The following is a 16,000-nucleotide window of genomic DNA, read 5'->3' as shown; positions in this document are numbered from 1 at the left end:
GTATAACTAGATGAAAATGCAGACTACGCCACCCCGTTTCTATGAACGGGGAAATTTAGACCCAAAAATAGAGCACACAGGTTCGTTTCCACTAAACACAAGAGACGTGTATACGAATAAAAAACTACTTTTATTGTACAATAAGGATCATTGGTTAAAATATAGAAAACTTGACCAAACAGGTATAAAATTTGAAGGAAATAAAATACTTTCCGGCTGAGGCTTACCAGTAGGGTGGCTAGCTGCACAGTGAGGATCTTTAAACACCATGCACCCAAGTATGCTCCGCACAAACACACGCACTCACACCACACACAACCACTAAGTGAGGGAGATGCAATGGTCACAGCAAAAACACTTGTGAGAGAAACACCACCACCACAGGGTCAAAGCAGCTAGCTTCCCTCACTGGAGGCCTTCAGCTCCTGAAATAAAACAAACAAACAAGAGTATATAAAAAACCCCACCATTAATCAAAACGCATACAAGTCAACAATTTATAATGAATCAAGTTCAAACCATGGATGACAAATATGGACCATTCGCTGGCCACAAAGGTTCAAATGGAGAGGCTGGAACTCTGCTAGGTTTGAACCAAAAGCCAATGAACCTAGTCACAATGGCTCAACAAAGAGTTCAAAAAATAACAAAACCAAAAAGGAGAAACAAAGAAACAATCAGGATTCAAATCAAATCACAATTTAGAATTAGTCACAGCATAAACAGAATTATAGCAGTAGAATAAAACAGTGCAGTCTTAAGGTTGTATAAGGGGTAACTTATTTGCCCTACAGTCCACAGTGACGAAATGCTCACGAGCAATCACCCCCACTAAAATAAACAAAAATGAAGGCAAATCAGTCAGAGACACAAACCCAATAATGCTCAAAGGACTAGATATACATACCTGGAAGTAGATCGCTAAACACACCGGTTCAGTTACTCGCAGTTTTCTCCAAAATCAACAAAATGTAAATATGCAGGTGTTCCATCAGCACATACACAGGCTGCAATATGACCGAAGCATAAGTTATGAGTCACACCGCAACAACCATTAATCCACTGAAATTAACCTACCTGGAGTGAAAGACAGCCATTACCCAACAGCAACGTCGCACCAGTCCTAAGCACAACCTGGCTACACACCAATATACACACTTAATAGTGCATAAACACTAGCAACAATGTTAGCCAAACAGCTAGGTACATACCGCCCGCAAAGCTGCGTGCACACGCCCACAACCGACAATGATTGGATCATGCACCCTCAGGTGGCATAAACTGAGTCTTAAATATACCTGGAACGGCAGCCAATAGGCTGTCACACCAGTCATTCAGGCGACAGTCACATTAAAGGGCCGGTACCTAAATGACAACCATGTTTACTAGGGCGGTACCTAGACTGCCCTACTACAATCTACCCCTGGCTCTTGCATCGTCGCGCCGATGGTGGACAAAACCCCACTACGGCCAGGAAATGACTTAGTGCCAGGGCCTGAAAAGAACAGAAACAGCATTAGACACAGGAGCTATTGTAGAAACATCACACCTCTCTGCTTCCACTGCCTGAGGGAGGTGGTGCAGATTAGAATTATGACCAGCGTTAGCTCGCCTCGTCCGCCGCAAGGCAAGTTCACAATGGTGAACTTGCCTTACAGGTGAGGGTTCCCTTACCGGACTCCAAATCTGAAGATACCACACCAGATGGTCCAGGAGCCACTAAAGTTGTAGGGGCAGTATTTTCGGTTAGGCGTTGAGGGACAGGGGCAGGTAAAGACACTCTGTCCCTTTGTGTTAACCCACCAACACCCTGTGGAGTTTCAGGTACCAAGACCAACAGATCGACCTCCTCAGATGGAGAGTCCTCCGATGGTGGAACCCCCACTACTACAGAATCATCTGCGGAACTGACGGCAGGAGAATCTCTTTGTATACGGGTCTTCAACAAAGAGCGGTGAACCCGTTTTACCTTACTCAAATCATCTACTGCCACAATTGTGTATACTGACCCACCTACCTGCGGCGCTCTCACAACCTGATACACCACTGGGCTCCACAGGTCCTGGATCTTATGGCGCCCTCTCATGCCATAATCGCGAAGGTAAACCAGCTGACCCTCCCCCAATAGTGTATCACAAACTTGCAGGTCGTGATGCTTCTTGCGACGCTCGGCAGTCACCTTCAAATGTTCTCGAGCCCCCTCGAAGGCCACCTGTAAGCGGGTTTGGTGCTCCAACACCCACTCATTCACTCCACCCGCCACCATCTCCTGGCTTCTGCCTAACAAAAAATCGATAGGGAGCCTTGGCTCTTGGCCGAACATCAAGAAGTAGGGTGACCCACCAGTCGCTTGATAAGGGGTAGTGTTATAGCAAAAGAGCACTTGAGGGAGAGCAGAGACTCAATCTGCCTTCCGAGAAGGATGCAGGGTACGCAGGAGATTATGCAGGGTCCTGTTAAAACGTTCGCACTGCCCATTACCTGCCGGATTGTAAGGGGTAGTGCGAGATTTCTCAATCTGATAGAGACTACAGAGCTGTTGTATCAAGGACAACTCAAAGCTACGGCCCTGATCAGAATGAATGCGTCCAGGGACACCAAACTTATAGAACCACTCCCCCACCAACATGCAGGCCACAGTTTCGGCTCGCTGATCCCGAGTGGGGACCACCAAGGTGTATTTTGTGAAGACATCGGTCATCACCAAGACATTTTCCAACCCAGAGGCTCCAGCAGTATAAAATTAATGGCCAAGATTTCATTTGGCCTAGAGGCCAACAGATGACCCATGAAACCCCTCACCTCACTATAACTAGCAGGGTCCTGCCTGGAAAGGGCATCGGCATTTCGGTTACTCCTCCCTGGCCGATACCGGATACTAAAATCAAATGCTGCAAGTTGAGCAGCCCAGCACTGCTCGGTAGCCCCAAGCTTTGCAGTGGTCAGATGGCTGAGAGGGTTGTTGTCCGTGTACACAACACACTTCTGCCCTAACAAGTACTCCCTAAATTTCTCAGTCAAGGCCCACTTGAGCGCCAAGAACTCCAACTTCATGGAGCTATAGTTGGACATATTGCGCTCAGTGGGCCTAAGACTGTGGCTAGCATAAGAAATTGGCCGTACCTTACCTCCTTGTTCCTGCGAGAGGACAGCTCCTAGGCCCCCATGACTAGCGTCTACCTCCAGGATAAAAGGCAAGGAAAAGTCAGCATAGGCAAGTACTGGGGCAGAAGTAAACCTCCTCTTCAGCTCATCAAAACACTGCTGACACTGCTCAGTCCAGGCGCTAGAGAAACCCTGCCCAGTTTGTATTCTAGGCTTAGCAGTGGCCCATTCAGCTACCAACTTATGCAGAGGGGCTGCCAACTTCGCAAACCCCTCAACAAAGCGCCGGTAATAGCTTGCAAAGCCTAGAAATGAACGCAATGCCTGCACACTAGTGGGGCGTTGCCAATTAACTACGGCCTCAATTTTACTGGGGTCCGTAGATACTCCCTGAGCTGAGATAACATGTCCCAGATACTTTACCTCATGTTGGAAAAATGCACATTTACCCAATTTAGCTTTCAGACCCTCATGCTCTAAACGACTTAGAACCACCTCCAACCGCTCTAACTGCTGCGACACCGAGGAAGAGAAAACTATGATGTCGTCCAGGTACAAAAGTACAGACCTACATTGCTGGTCCCCAAACATCCGTTCCATTAGACGCTGGAACGTGCTTGGGGCGTTGCAAAGCCCAAAGGGCATACGGTTCCATTCGAACAATCCAAAAGGAGTGCAAAATGCAGTCTTGGGCTTGTCTCTCTCAGTGACAGGGACCTGATTGTACCCACTGGCCAAGTCCATTGTGGAAAACCAGCAGGCCCCCGTCAAAGAATCCAACGACTCCTCGATGCGCGGCAAAGGGAAAGCGTCCTTACGGGTCTTTGCGTTCAGTTGGCGGTAGTCAACGCACATAAGCAGACTACCGTCTTTCTTTTTAACCAAAACAATTGGGGATGCATATGGGCTACAGCTCTCTCTTATAACATTAGCCTCCAACAGCTGATTAACGTGGGACTTCACCACTTCATATTCCGATGGAGGTATATGCCTGTACCGCTGCCGGACGGAAACGTTATCTAGCAGGGGAATATCCTGCGAAATCAGGCCAGTACATCCTAGATCACCCTCATGAGTGGAAAACACTGACTGAAACCTATAAAGTAGGTCCCTTACCTGACCCTGTTCTGTTTCTGATAAAACAGACAAGTCGAGTGCATCAATTTGTTCTTTAATGCCAGAGATGACCTCACCAGCTGGGGAATGCACTGTGGCCGCCACCGACCGGACCTCACTAACTCCTGAAGGCAAACTAACCACACAAACATTATTCAGTGTACCAAGGACAGTGTTAGCATAAAGCAACACATCAGTGGTTCCCACATTTACCACAGGTAAATAAACAGTACCTCGTGTAACCTGCACTAGTACAGGAGAAGCCAACAGACCAACTGGTAACCCGGAGTCTGGGGGTTCAAAAAGAACAGTACCTTTGGCATATTGCTCGGAACAAGTGGCCGCCACAAACCTCATCATGCCACCTGGGATGCGACATGGTCTCCGCCCTCGTACTCTAACTCTTCCTGAACGTACCACAGGCGACTGATTATCAACTCGACGACAATGTTGCAGTGCCTGTAAAACAGAATTTGGAACATCTATGGTTGAGAGTGAATCAAACAAGGCCGGGCCATGTTGTCCGAAAAGCTCCTGGTAACATCGATTAAGGACATTCATTCCCAGAACACCTGGGACCTGTATACACAAGCCACCAGGAGGATCCCGCACAACAAGCACGCCACATTCTGTAATAACTTGATCGCACAGTTCGATATTCAACTCCATATATCCAATATAGGGGATTGCAAGACCATTAGCGGCTCTAAGCTGCAACCACTGGCACGATTTAAGTCGATCCTGGCCCCATGGTTCGAAATGTTCACGAAAACAACGCTCAGTAATTGTAGTTACCATGGAGCCAGTATCCACCAGACAGGGCACTCGAACCCCGCCAATTGAAACAACAAGGTGTGGGCACGATGACATTAAGTGTGACATATTTGAAACATTTGAGCCAGTTACCTCCCCACCCGTGCTATGGCCCTGAAGCACGGTGGGGGCTAGTTTTCCGACGCTGCTGAGGGGCCAGGCCGTCTACCTCCAGCTCTTGACGGGATAGAGGGTGAGGCAAGCTGAGGGCGAAAAGGGACACGTTCCTCGTCACAGTCTCTGGCAAAATGCCCCGGCTTTTGACACCTCCTACAGATAACTGGTCCCTGTCGGGAAAATTGACCCCGAAACGAGGGAGCCTGTAAACGGGCAAAACTTTGTGCAAGTTTAGTCAACTGTGCTTGCTGGCATTTAATCATATCCCTCAATTCAGCAGTCTCCGAATTCCCAGATGACCTACTCAGCCAAACAAATGGATCCCCTTGTACTCCATATTGAAGCCCATGAACTGATGGAACAGAATGACTTCTGGTCCTTATACTTCCTGGCATGCCCTCCCGCTCCCATCTAATGGCTTCACTACGCACCTCCAACAAAGTTAACGTAGGTTGACGGCGTATCAACTGCTTTATTTCACGACGCAGGGCGCTATCAAAAACATGTTCAACAAATTGGTCCCGTAGTAAAACATGTGAATTTGGCATACCATGAGGTGATCGTTGTTTCACTTGCTCAAGGAGACCCATCAGGACGAGGGAGAACTCCAACAGGCTCTCAACCTCTTGTTGCCTTCTCGAAAAAAAGGCCTCCTGCAAAGAAACATATGACTGCGAGCAACCATACAGTTCCCGCAAAGCCGAAATAATTTTGTCTGGGTCTTTACGCTCTACCTCTGGGCGGTACTTAATCTCTTCCCTTGCTTCCCCTTCTAAGTGGTCAAATAGATAGAACGCCTTGTCAGCATCAGAAAGATGACGGGCACGCATACCACGGGACACTTTCTGTCTCGTGGTACAAAAACAAATCGTTCTGATCTAGTGACCTCTACATTACTGGGTTGTGATAAAACAGAAGGCCCAGGGGAAGTAGATGATAAGTCATTGGGACCTGGGGGCACGGGGAGTACTCTCCTGACGCAACCTCTCATTGTCTGCTCTTAACTGAGCAATCATCTCCCTTAACTCTTGTAACTCCTCTTTCATACTTGAACGATAGAGGCACTTACCAATGAAAGGTGAAGAGTACACCCACAAGAAGGGCTAGGTTTAATACAAGACGTGCACTGCTGTCCTACTGCCACACCAAGGAAATAAACAATACTCAAAAAAAGAAAAAAACAAAAAAGAACAAAAACTGTATATACACACCCACGTCTCTGTCAAATGTGGAGCCCTGCCGACTACGCCAAAGTGTGGCGGGACAGTGATAAGAATTAACACTAATGTATAACTAGATGAAAATGCAGACTACGCCACCCCGTTTCTATAAACGGGGAAATTTAGACCCAAAAATAGAGCACACAGGTTCGTTTCCACTAAACACAAGAGACGTGAATACGAATAAAAAACTACTTTTATTGTACAATAAGGATCATTGGTTAAAATATAGAAAACTTGACCAAACAGGTATAAAATTTGAAGGAAATAAAATACTTTCCGGCTGAGGCTTACCAGTAGGGTGGCTAGCTGCACAGTGAGGATCTTTAAACACCATGCACCCAAGTATGCTCCGCACAAACACACGCACTCACACCACACACAACCACTAAGTGAGGGAGATGCAATGGTCACAGCAAAAACACTTGTGAAAGAAACACCACCACCACAGGGTCAAAGCAGCTAGCTTCCCTCACTGGAGGCCTTCAGCTCCTGAAATAAAACAAACAAACAAGAGTATATAAAAAACCCCACCATTAATCAAAACACATACAAGTCAACAATTTATAATAAATCAAGTTCAAACCATGGATGACAAATATGGACCATTCGCTGGCCACAAAGGTTCAAACGGAGAGGCCGGAACTCTGCTAGGTTTGAACCAAAAGCCAATGAACCTAGTCACAATGGCTCAACAAGGAGTTCAAAAAAGAACAAAACCAAAAAGAAGAAACAAAAACAAATCAGGATTCAAATCAAATCACAATTTAGAATTAGTCACAGCGTAAACAGAATTATAGCAGTAGAGCAAACAGAATTATAGCAGTAGAACAAAACAGTGCAGTCTTAAGGTTGTATAAGGGGTAACTTATTTGCCCTGCAGTCCACAGTGACGAAATGCTCACGAGCAATCACCCCCACTAAAATAAACAAAAATGAAGGCAAATCAGTCAGAGACACAAACCCAATAATGCTCAAAGGACTAGATATACATACCCGGAAGTAGATCGCTAAACACACCAGTTCAGTTACTCGCAGTTTTCTCCAAAATCAACAAAATGTAAATATGCAGGTGTTCCATCAGCACATACACAGGCTGCAATATGACCGAAGCATAAGTTATGAGTCACACCGCAACAACCATTAATCCACTGAAATGAACCTACCTGGAGTGAAAGACAGCCTTTACCCAACAGCAACGTCGCACCAGTCGTAAGCACAACCTGGCTACACACCAATATACACACTTAATAGTGCATAAACACTAGCAACAATGTTAGCCAAACAGCTAGGTACATACCGCCCGCAAAGCTGCGTGCACACGCCCACAACCGACAATGATTGGATCATGCACCCTCAGGTGGCATAAACTGAGTCTTAAATATACCTGGAACGGCAGCCAATAGGCTTTCACACCAGTCATTCAGGCGACAGTCACATTAAAGGGCCGGTACCTAAATGACAACCATGTTTACTAGGGCGGTACCTAGACTGTCCTACTACAGTTAGTAGCTCCTATTTTTATGAGCTCAACATTTTTGATCATCACAGATCCAGCATCAGCTTCTCCATGCCAGAGCCTTTAAACACTCCAGGAGATCCAATGTCAAAACCACACATGTAGCGGGATCCAATTGCCACTGGTACGTCTCTAGATGGTTCGGGATGTTTGCGAGTTCGGCATCTACTTCTTCAAAGGTCCATAATCTTCATGAGGTGGGACGTGATTGGAGCTGGCCAACCTCAGGATGCTTCGGGATGAGGAGAGAAAGAGAAGCAGTGGAGAGGAATTAGCATAGCTGCTGGTCATAATATTAACATCACAAGTTGATAATGTGCATGTGATCAGATGTTCTGGAGCACAAGGTTATAATTTGAGACGTATGTTATGTGTAGGCTTTGCTAAAAATATATGTTTTTAATCTGTACTTAAACTGGGAGAGTGTGTCTGAGCCCCGAAAACTGTCAGGAAGACTATTCCAGAGTTTAGGAGCTAAATGTAAGAATGATCTACCACCTTTAGTGGACTTTGCTATTCAAGGAACTACTAGAAGCCCAGAGTTTTGAGATCTCAGGGAGCGTGGCGGATTGTAGCGTGTTAAAAACTGGAGAGATACATGGGAGCCAAACCATTTAGTGCTTTATAGGTAAGAAGTAGTAGTAGTTTAAAATCTATTCGAAACTTAACAGGAAGCCAGTGCAGGGATGATAAGATTGGGGTTATGTGGTCATATTTTCTTGACCTTGTAAGAACTTTTGCTGCTGCATTCTGAACTAACTGAAGCTTGTTTATTAATGATGCAGGACTTCCACCTAGTAATGCATTACAGTAGTCTATTCTGGAGGTCATGAACGCATGGGCGAGCTTCTCTGCATCGGATATAGATAACATTTTTCTTAATTCAGCAATATTTCTAAGGTGAAAGAAGGTTGTTTTTGTAACTTGAATGATATGATTTTTAAAAGACAAGTTGCTGTCTAAACTAACTCCCAGATCATTTACCATTAAACTAGTGGTTACAGAACATGCATCTAAGTGCAGTTTAAGATGCTGGAGCTTCTGTGTACTGGTTTTTGGGCCGATGAGCAAAATCTCTGTCTTATCAGAATTTACTAGTAGAAAGTTATGGGTCATCCAATCTCTTATTTCTTTAACACACTCCGAGCTAATTGAGCTGTATCGCCTGGTTTTGTTGAGATATATAGCTGGGTATCATCAGCATAACAATGAAAGCTAATTCCATGCCTTCTAATAATATTTCCTAACGGAAGCATGTATATTGTGAAGAGCAGGGGTCCTAGAACTGAACCTTGTGGAATGCCATAATTTACTAGCATAAATGGATAACTCTCCATTTAAGTCTACGAAATGGTAACAATCGGACAGGTAGGATTTAAACCAGCTTAATGCCTGTCCCTGAATGTCGATATAATTCTGTAAGCAATCTAGGAGGAGATCATGGTCTATGGTGTCGAATGCAGCACTAAGATCTAGTAAAACCAACAGCGAGATGAAACCTTGGTTTGAAGCTAAAAACAGGTCATTAGTGTTTTTTACTACTGCAGTTTCTGTGCTATGATGGGGCCTAAAACCTGACTGAAACTCTTCATCGATATTGTTCTCTTGCAAGTGGGAACATAACTGGGCAGCGACAATCTTTTCTAAAATCTTAGACATAAATGAGAGATTTGAAATTGGTCTGTAATTTGATAGCGTGTTTGGATCCAGATTAGGTTTCATCTATTGAAAGAGAAAAGGATTTGTAGCGATTGGCCAGGCAGCGGGACCGAGCTGGGAAGGATGGGCTACAAGTTAGAGCAATAAAGGATGGAGATGGAAATGTGTAATAGAGTATTTTAGCAGCTGATGAATAAAGAAAAGTATAGAGAGAAGGTTGGTTGATGTGGAGATGGTAAAGCAGGAAGTGGATAGGATTAGTGAAGAGGAAGATGTTTAGGAGAGATGGCAGTGGAATTTTAAAGAAGATTGTTTAACAACATTCTAGAAGGTTAGAGGATGCCTGAGTCCTGCAGTAACTACAGGGGGATAAAGTTGATCAGTCACACTATGAAGTTATGTGAAAGAGTAGTGGAAGCCAGGCTGAGGGACGAGGTGACCATCTGTGAGCAAAAGTACGAATGCAACAGTATGCCGAGAAAGAGCACTACAGACACAATATTTGTTTGAGAATGTTGATGGAGAAGTATAGAGAAGGTCAGAAGTAGTTGCATTATGTGGTTTTGGATTTGGCAAAGGCATATGACAGGGTGCCGAGGAGTTGTGGTATTGTATGAGGTAGTTAGGTGTGTCAGGGAAGTATGTGAGGGTGGTGCAGGACATGTATAAGGACAGTGTGACAGCAGTGAACTGTGCAGTAGGAATGACAGACTGGTTCAAGGTGTAGGTTGGTTTGCATGAAGGATCGTCTCTGAGCCCTTTCCTGTTTGCAGTGGTGATAGACGGACGAGGTCAGACAGGAGTCTCCATGGACTATGATGTTCACGGATGATATTGTGATTTGTGGTGAGAGTAGGGAGCAGGTTGAGAAGTGCCTGGAGAGGTGGAGGTATGCGCTGGAAAAAAAAGGGAATGAAAGTCAGTAGGAGTAAGACAGAGTACATGTGTGTGAATTAGATGGAGGGCAGTGGAGTGGTGCGGTTGCTGGAAGAAGAGGTGAAGAAGGTGGAGGAGTTTAGGTACATGGGGTCAACAGTGCAAAGTAATGGAGAGTGTGTTAGAGAAGTGAAGAAAAGAGTACAGGCAGGGTGGAGTGGGTGGAGAAGATTATCAGAAATGATTTGTGATAAAAGGGTATCTGCAAGAGTGAAAGGGAAAGTTTATAGGACTGTGGTGAGACCTGCTGTTGTATGTTGGTATGGTTTAGAAACATTGGCATTGAGTAAAAGACAGGAGGTGGAGGTAGCAGAGTTGACGATGTTGAGATTTTCATTGGGAGTGATGAGAAGGCATAGGATTAGAAACAAGTTTATTAGAGGAACAGTTCATGTAGGACATTTTGGAGACAAGGTGAGGGAGGTGTGATTGAGATGGTTTGGAGGGACATAGGGCATATTGGTAGAAGAATGCTGAGGATGGAGCCACCAGGAAGGAGGGAAAGAGGAAGACCAAGGAGGAGGTTTATGGATGTGGTAAGCAAAGACATGCAGGTAGTGGGTTTGAAAGAGGCAGATGTAGAGGACTGGGGGCGGGGGGCGGGTGTATGAAGACGAATGATCCGCTGTGGCAACCCCTAATGGGAGCAGCCGAAAGAAGAAGATTACATTGGCTAAAACATCAGAGTGTTCTCTGATGCACACCTTCCTGTGAGTTTGAAAACGTACAACAATCTAAAGATACCAGACTAGGGTAAGAATAAAACAATCCTGATTGCAGATGTATGCAAAGCTCAAATGGTAAAATCACTTTTAGTTTGAGCTGAGATGTTGCACAATCCCTTATTATTATATTCATTCATTCATTCATTTTCTCCCGCTTATCCGTAATTCGGGTCGCGGGGTCAGCAGTCTAAGCAGGCCCCCGCCTTCGACTGCTGCCCAATCCTCACAGCACCGTCCCTTACGGTCCCTCCTGCAGGTGGTGAGCCCACGGGAAGGCGGCCCCACGTCACTCCGACGTCACGGACCTTGATATTTCCCTCGTAAGGAAATTATTATTAAATCATATTATATTATATATTTACAGTGTATATGATACAATATATACAATACACTGTACAAATTGTGAATGAAAAATGAATGCAATAATTTACAAATCTCATAAAATAATATTTTATTCACAATAGAATATAGATAAAATATCAAATGTTGAAAGTGAGACATTTTGAAATGTCATGCCAAATATTGGCTCATTTTGGATTTCATGAGAGCTACACATTCCAAAAAAGTTGGGACAGGTAGCAATAAGGCTGAAAAAGTTAAATGTACATATAAGGAATAGCTAGATTACCAATTTGCCGCTTATTAGGTCAATTGGCAACATGATTAGGTATAAAAAGAGCCTCTCAGAGTGGCAGTGTCTCTCAGACGTCAAGATGGGCAGAGGATCACCAATTCCCCCAATGCTGCAGCGAAAAATAGTGGAGCAATATCAGAAAGGAGTTTCTCAGGGACAAATTGCAAATAGTTTGAAGTTATCGTCATCTACAGTGCATAATATCATCCAAAGATTTAGAGAATCTGGAACAATCTCTGTGCGTAAGGGTGAAGGCCGGAAAACCATACTGGATGCCCATGATCTTCGGGCCCTTAGACGGCACTGCATCACATACAGGAATGCTACTGTAATGGAAATCACAACATGGGCTTAGGAATACTTCCAGAAAACATTGTCGGTGAACACAAGCCACCGTGCCTATAAAACTCTATAGGTAAAAAAGGAAGCCATATCTAAACATGATCTAGAAGTGCAGGCGTTTTCTCTGAGCCAAGGCTCATTTAAAATGAACTGTGGCAAAGTGGAAAACAGACAAATCTAAATTTGAAGTTCTTTTTGGAAAACTGGGACGCCATGTCATAGATTGGTATTACACACACACATATATATATTTATATATATATATATATATATATATATATATATATATATATATATATATATATATATATATATATAAATCTATCACCATAGCTTGTGTAAAAGTGATTACCTGCAGTTTCCTTAACTTTCACACAACAATAAGGACACATAATAATCCATACCCTTCTCTTCCTGTCACCCCTCTTCTCTCTCGCTTTCTCTCAGTTAAACACTGTTCCTGCCCCTTTTTCCTTCTCAAATCTTCCCACTTTGATTTTGTTCCTTGTTACAAAAGGATAGTCATAATTGTGTTTTAATATTTTATTGTAATGTTAGAACAATAGGCAATTCAACAAATACATTTAGTGAAATAATTGTAAAATAATCAGCATTTGTTCCTTCATTTTGTTCTTATACAAAGCATCTGTACAATAGTAATTGACAAAAACAACAAAGGAAATAAAAAAAACATTTTTGGCTAGGCAAAAACTGTAGCTAGTAGTGATCGTTTCCTCAGCAAGACATTTATCTCTCTACAAGATCAACCTCGTTTTTTTCTTCTTTTTGACTTTGTAAGTTACATTGACGGCATTTTTTTTTTATTTTTTTTTTTACTTTTTTGATAATAATGAAGTGCAGTTACCTTCCTTTAGTAAACTCTTGAGAGTTTACTAAACTGTGAAAAAAACTAATTTGTGTGCTCTCTGTACTAAACTGTACACTTCCTTATTTTTTTTATGAATTTTTCTGATTAGCTCCACTCTTGAAGAGGTATGAGCATGCTTTGCAGCCTTATTTTTTTTTTTCAATTAACTTTAAGCAACATAAAATTTTGAATTACAAATCCTTGTTTCTCCGCAATGTTCTGTGAGATAATTCGGTGTTTGCACATAGATCCACATCTTTTGCAATTGCATTTATGCATCTCCCTCTGTAACTGGATCCTGGACTTCCTGAATGGGAGTCAGTCCGGATCGGAAACAGCATCTCCAGCACCACCACACTGAGCACTGGGGCACCTCAGGTCCACTGCTGTTCACTCTGCTGACTTACGACTGTGTAGCAATGCACAGCTCGAATCACATCATCAAATTCGCTGATGACCATTGTCACTGCCTGGTTTGGGAACTGCACGTCTTGGAACGAGAAGACCCTACAAAGGATAGTGAGGACAGCTGAGAAGATCATCTGAGTCTCTCTTCCTCTATCATGGACATTTACACCACACGCTGCATCTGCAAAGCCAACAGCATTGTGGATGACCCCACACACCCACTTCACCCTCCTACCATTAGGTAAGCGGTTTTGAAGCATTTGGCCCGTCACATCCAGACTGTGTAACAGTTTCTTCCCTCAAGCCATCAGGCTTCTCAATACACAGAACTGAACTGAAACTCATGCACACACACACACACACACAAATATGTGACTGATCTGTACAACCCAGACTCAAACACACAATCATACTCATTTCACTCATCCATGTCTTCAGCACCACTCATTACATCACCTCATTACTACAAACTGTTTACATGGCATTTTTGCAAAAGTTTTTTTTTTTTTTTGGATTGCTGCTACTGCTCTTTTGCACAACATTTTGTTTACATTTTTGTTAATTACAATGTTCACTTTACTCTTTTACACACTGCAATGTGCAATACACAACAGATTTCCCACAGTTATGGTACAACCTTCCAATCAGTGTTTAGGACTCGAAAACGTATTTATTTAGTCAAGTCTTTTATCAGTAGATTTTTTTAGATAAAGGAGCAGATTTATAAGAATCATGAATAAAGATTGTTTGGTGAACTGGGATATTTGTCTGCTGTCATCCCCTCACTCTCACACGTTCACTCAGGTTTGTTGACGGTGGTGTGGTGGGTTGTCTCTTATCCCTTATGTCTCTTAGCCCAAGCCAGTCAGGTGAGACACAAGCACACTCGTATCCACCTCCGCTTGCCGCCGTGACGGAACGCAGAGGAGTAGATCGTCCAAAAACGCTGACACTCTGAGACCCGCTGCTCTCAGCGGTGACAGTGCAGCCTCAGCACATTTGGTAAAGATCCTTGGGGCTAGAGCCAGCCCGAACGGAACTGTCAAAAATTCGTAGGTTGTGCCCCGATAGGCAAAGTGTAGAAATTTCCTGTGTGCCGGATAAATGCTTATGTGAAAATATGCGTCCTTCAGATCCACTGATGAAAACCAGTCTCTGGGACGAATAACACTGTACAATGCTTTTAATGTGAGCATTTTGAACTTGTACTTTCTGAGATGTTTGTTGAAGTTCCATAAATCCAGAATGGGATGGAGACACCCCCCTTTCTTAAAAACGACAAAGTACCGGGAGTAAAAACCGTGCTGGCTGTTTCGGGCACTGTGGGAACTGGTGCCAAAACTCCAACCGGAAAACCTTTGTCCACTGAACATTGTTCTTGAAACACTCACCAACGCTTTTTTGCTGGAGGGGGAGGACAAGACTCCTGAGATGAGTCGAGGGGTGCCACAGAAACCCTGTGAGTGCTGCCGGCCCTCTTTTGACCCGATATCAGACCACAGGTTAGGTCACCCCTGAGGGTCAGCTGGGCGATGCCTAGCCGCTGCTGCTGTAAAAGAGGCCAACAATGGTCCTGACCTGTCTGAATTATTTGGTAAGTGCTATTTGTTGGGGTAGTTTTCAATGATTCAAACACCTGGTTAACGAAGATCTTTTATTCGATGTTGTATTAACCTTAATGTAAACTGCTCCTCATTTGCTATAAGCACAATTAGATTACTTCAAATAGAAGCACTCATTTTTATACCATTAATAAGTGCTACTCTTTGGGGCAGTCTCATCTGTGTCTATGACCAGGTAGAACAGATTTTTACCTCTGAATGTTACTCTAACTGTAGCACATTTACTGTTTTTTTAATGTAAGTGCAAACAAGTTGGGGCAGCTTTCAGTGAATGCAATCAGACTATATGTGAATCAAGTCTATGATCAAATCTAGATTTGAGATTTCAACCCAAACACAGAACATTTCAAAGATTGATTTGAATTCTGCCACATGCATTCAGTGAACTAGTTGAGGGGAAATCTATAATTTTGCAATACTTTAAGAATGCTACTGTGAAACCATCATTTGGCTTTATAGCTACACCCAATCTAAAGTGATAACTGCCCATCCGTGTGTGCATCACCTACTTATTTCACTTGGAGTAATCAAGTATTCTCACTTCCGCTACCACTTTGGAATTTGTGGGTGGAGCTGTGAACCGTTTCAAGTACCGTTTAAGTGCTTTTCTTTGGGGCAGTTTCATCTGTGTATGTGTAGCAGTATGGTCTGATGTCATCTAGTCAGCTGAGGCTGATTATGCTCATTTACCTGCCTATAAAGTCGTTTCGGTTCGTGTTGTGTGTGCGTTTGCTCTTTGTCCGTGAGCGAGCCGCTGTACTTCCGGGTTTACGTGCGGATAGTGGCAAGGGTGGACTGAGGAGCTTTGTGGGGAAGCTAATTGTTCAGGAAGACGTGCTTATTAAACGTCTGCATCCGTACCTCGTGAGTCACCGTACTGGTGCAAGGGACGTTACAGTGGGCTGCTGTAGTGGAC

General features: G+C 43.8%; 2 long non-coding RNA genes across 2 annotated transcripts; both read right to left on the bottom strand.

The window, feature by feature from the left end:
• Positions 1-111: 111 nt before the first annotated feature.
• On the bottom strand, positions 112-2,448 carry LOC310739389. The gene is made up of 2 exons (XR_014537368.1): positions 1,078-2,448; positions 112-425 (listed from the first exon to the last, which is right to left on the bottom strand). It is a non-coding gene; the product is annotated as an uncharacterized lncRNA (long non-coding RNA).
• Positions 2,449-7,210: 4,762 nt separating this feature from the next.
• Positions 7,211-7,763, bottom strand: LOC310739393. Its single transcript, XR_014537372.1, has 3 exons — positions 7,672-7,763; positions 7,538-7,594; positions 7,211-7,467 (listed from the first exon to the last, which is right to left on the bottom strand). It is a non-coding gene; the product is annotated as an uncharacterized lncRNA (long non-coding RNA).
• Positions 7,764-16,000: the final 8,237 nt, after the last annotated feature.

Source organism: Silurus aristotelis (assembly GCF_946808225.1).
Source record: "Silurus aristotelis genome assembly, chromosome: 16".
In the NCBI taxonomy this organism is placed as follows: domain Eukaryota; kingdom Metazoa; phylum Chordata; class Actinopteri; order Siluriformes; family Siluridae; genus Silurus; species Silurus aristotelis.
Note: the sequence above shows the minus strand (reverse complement) of the source record. Positions and strands in the feature narration are given on the sequence as shown.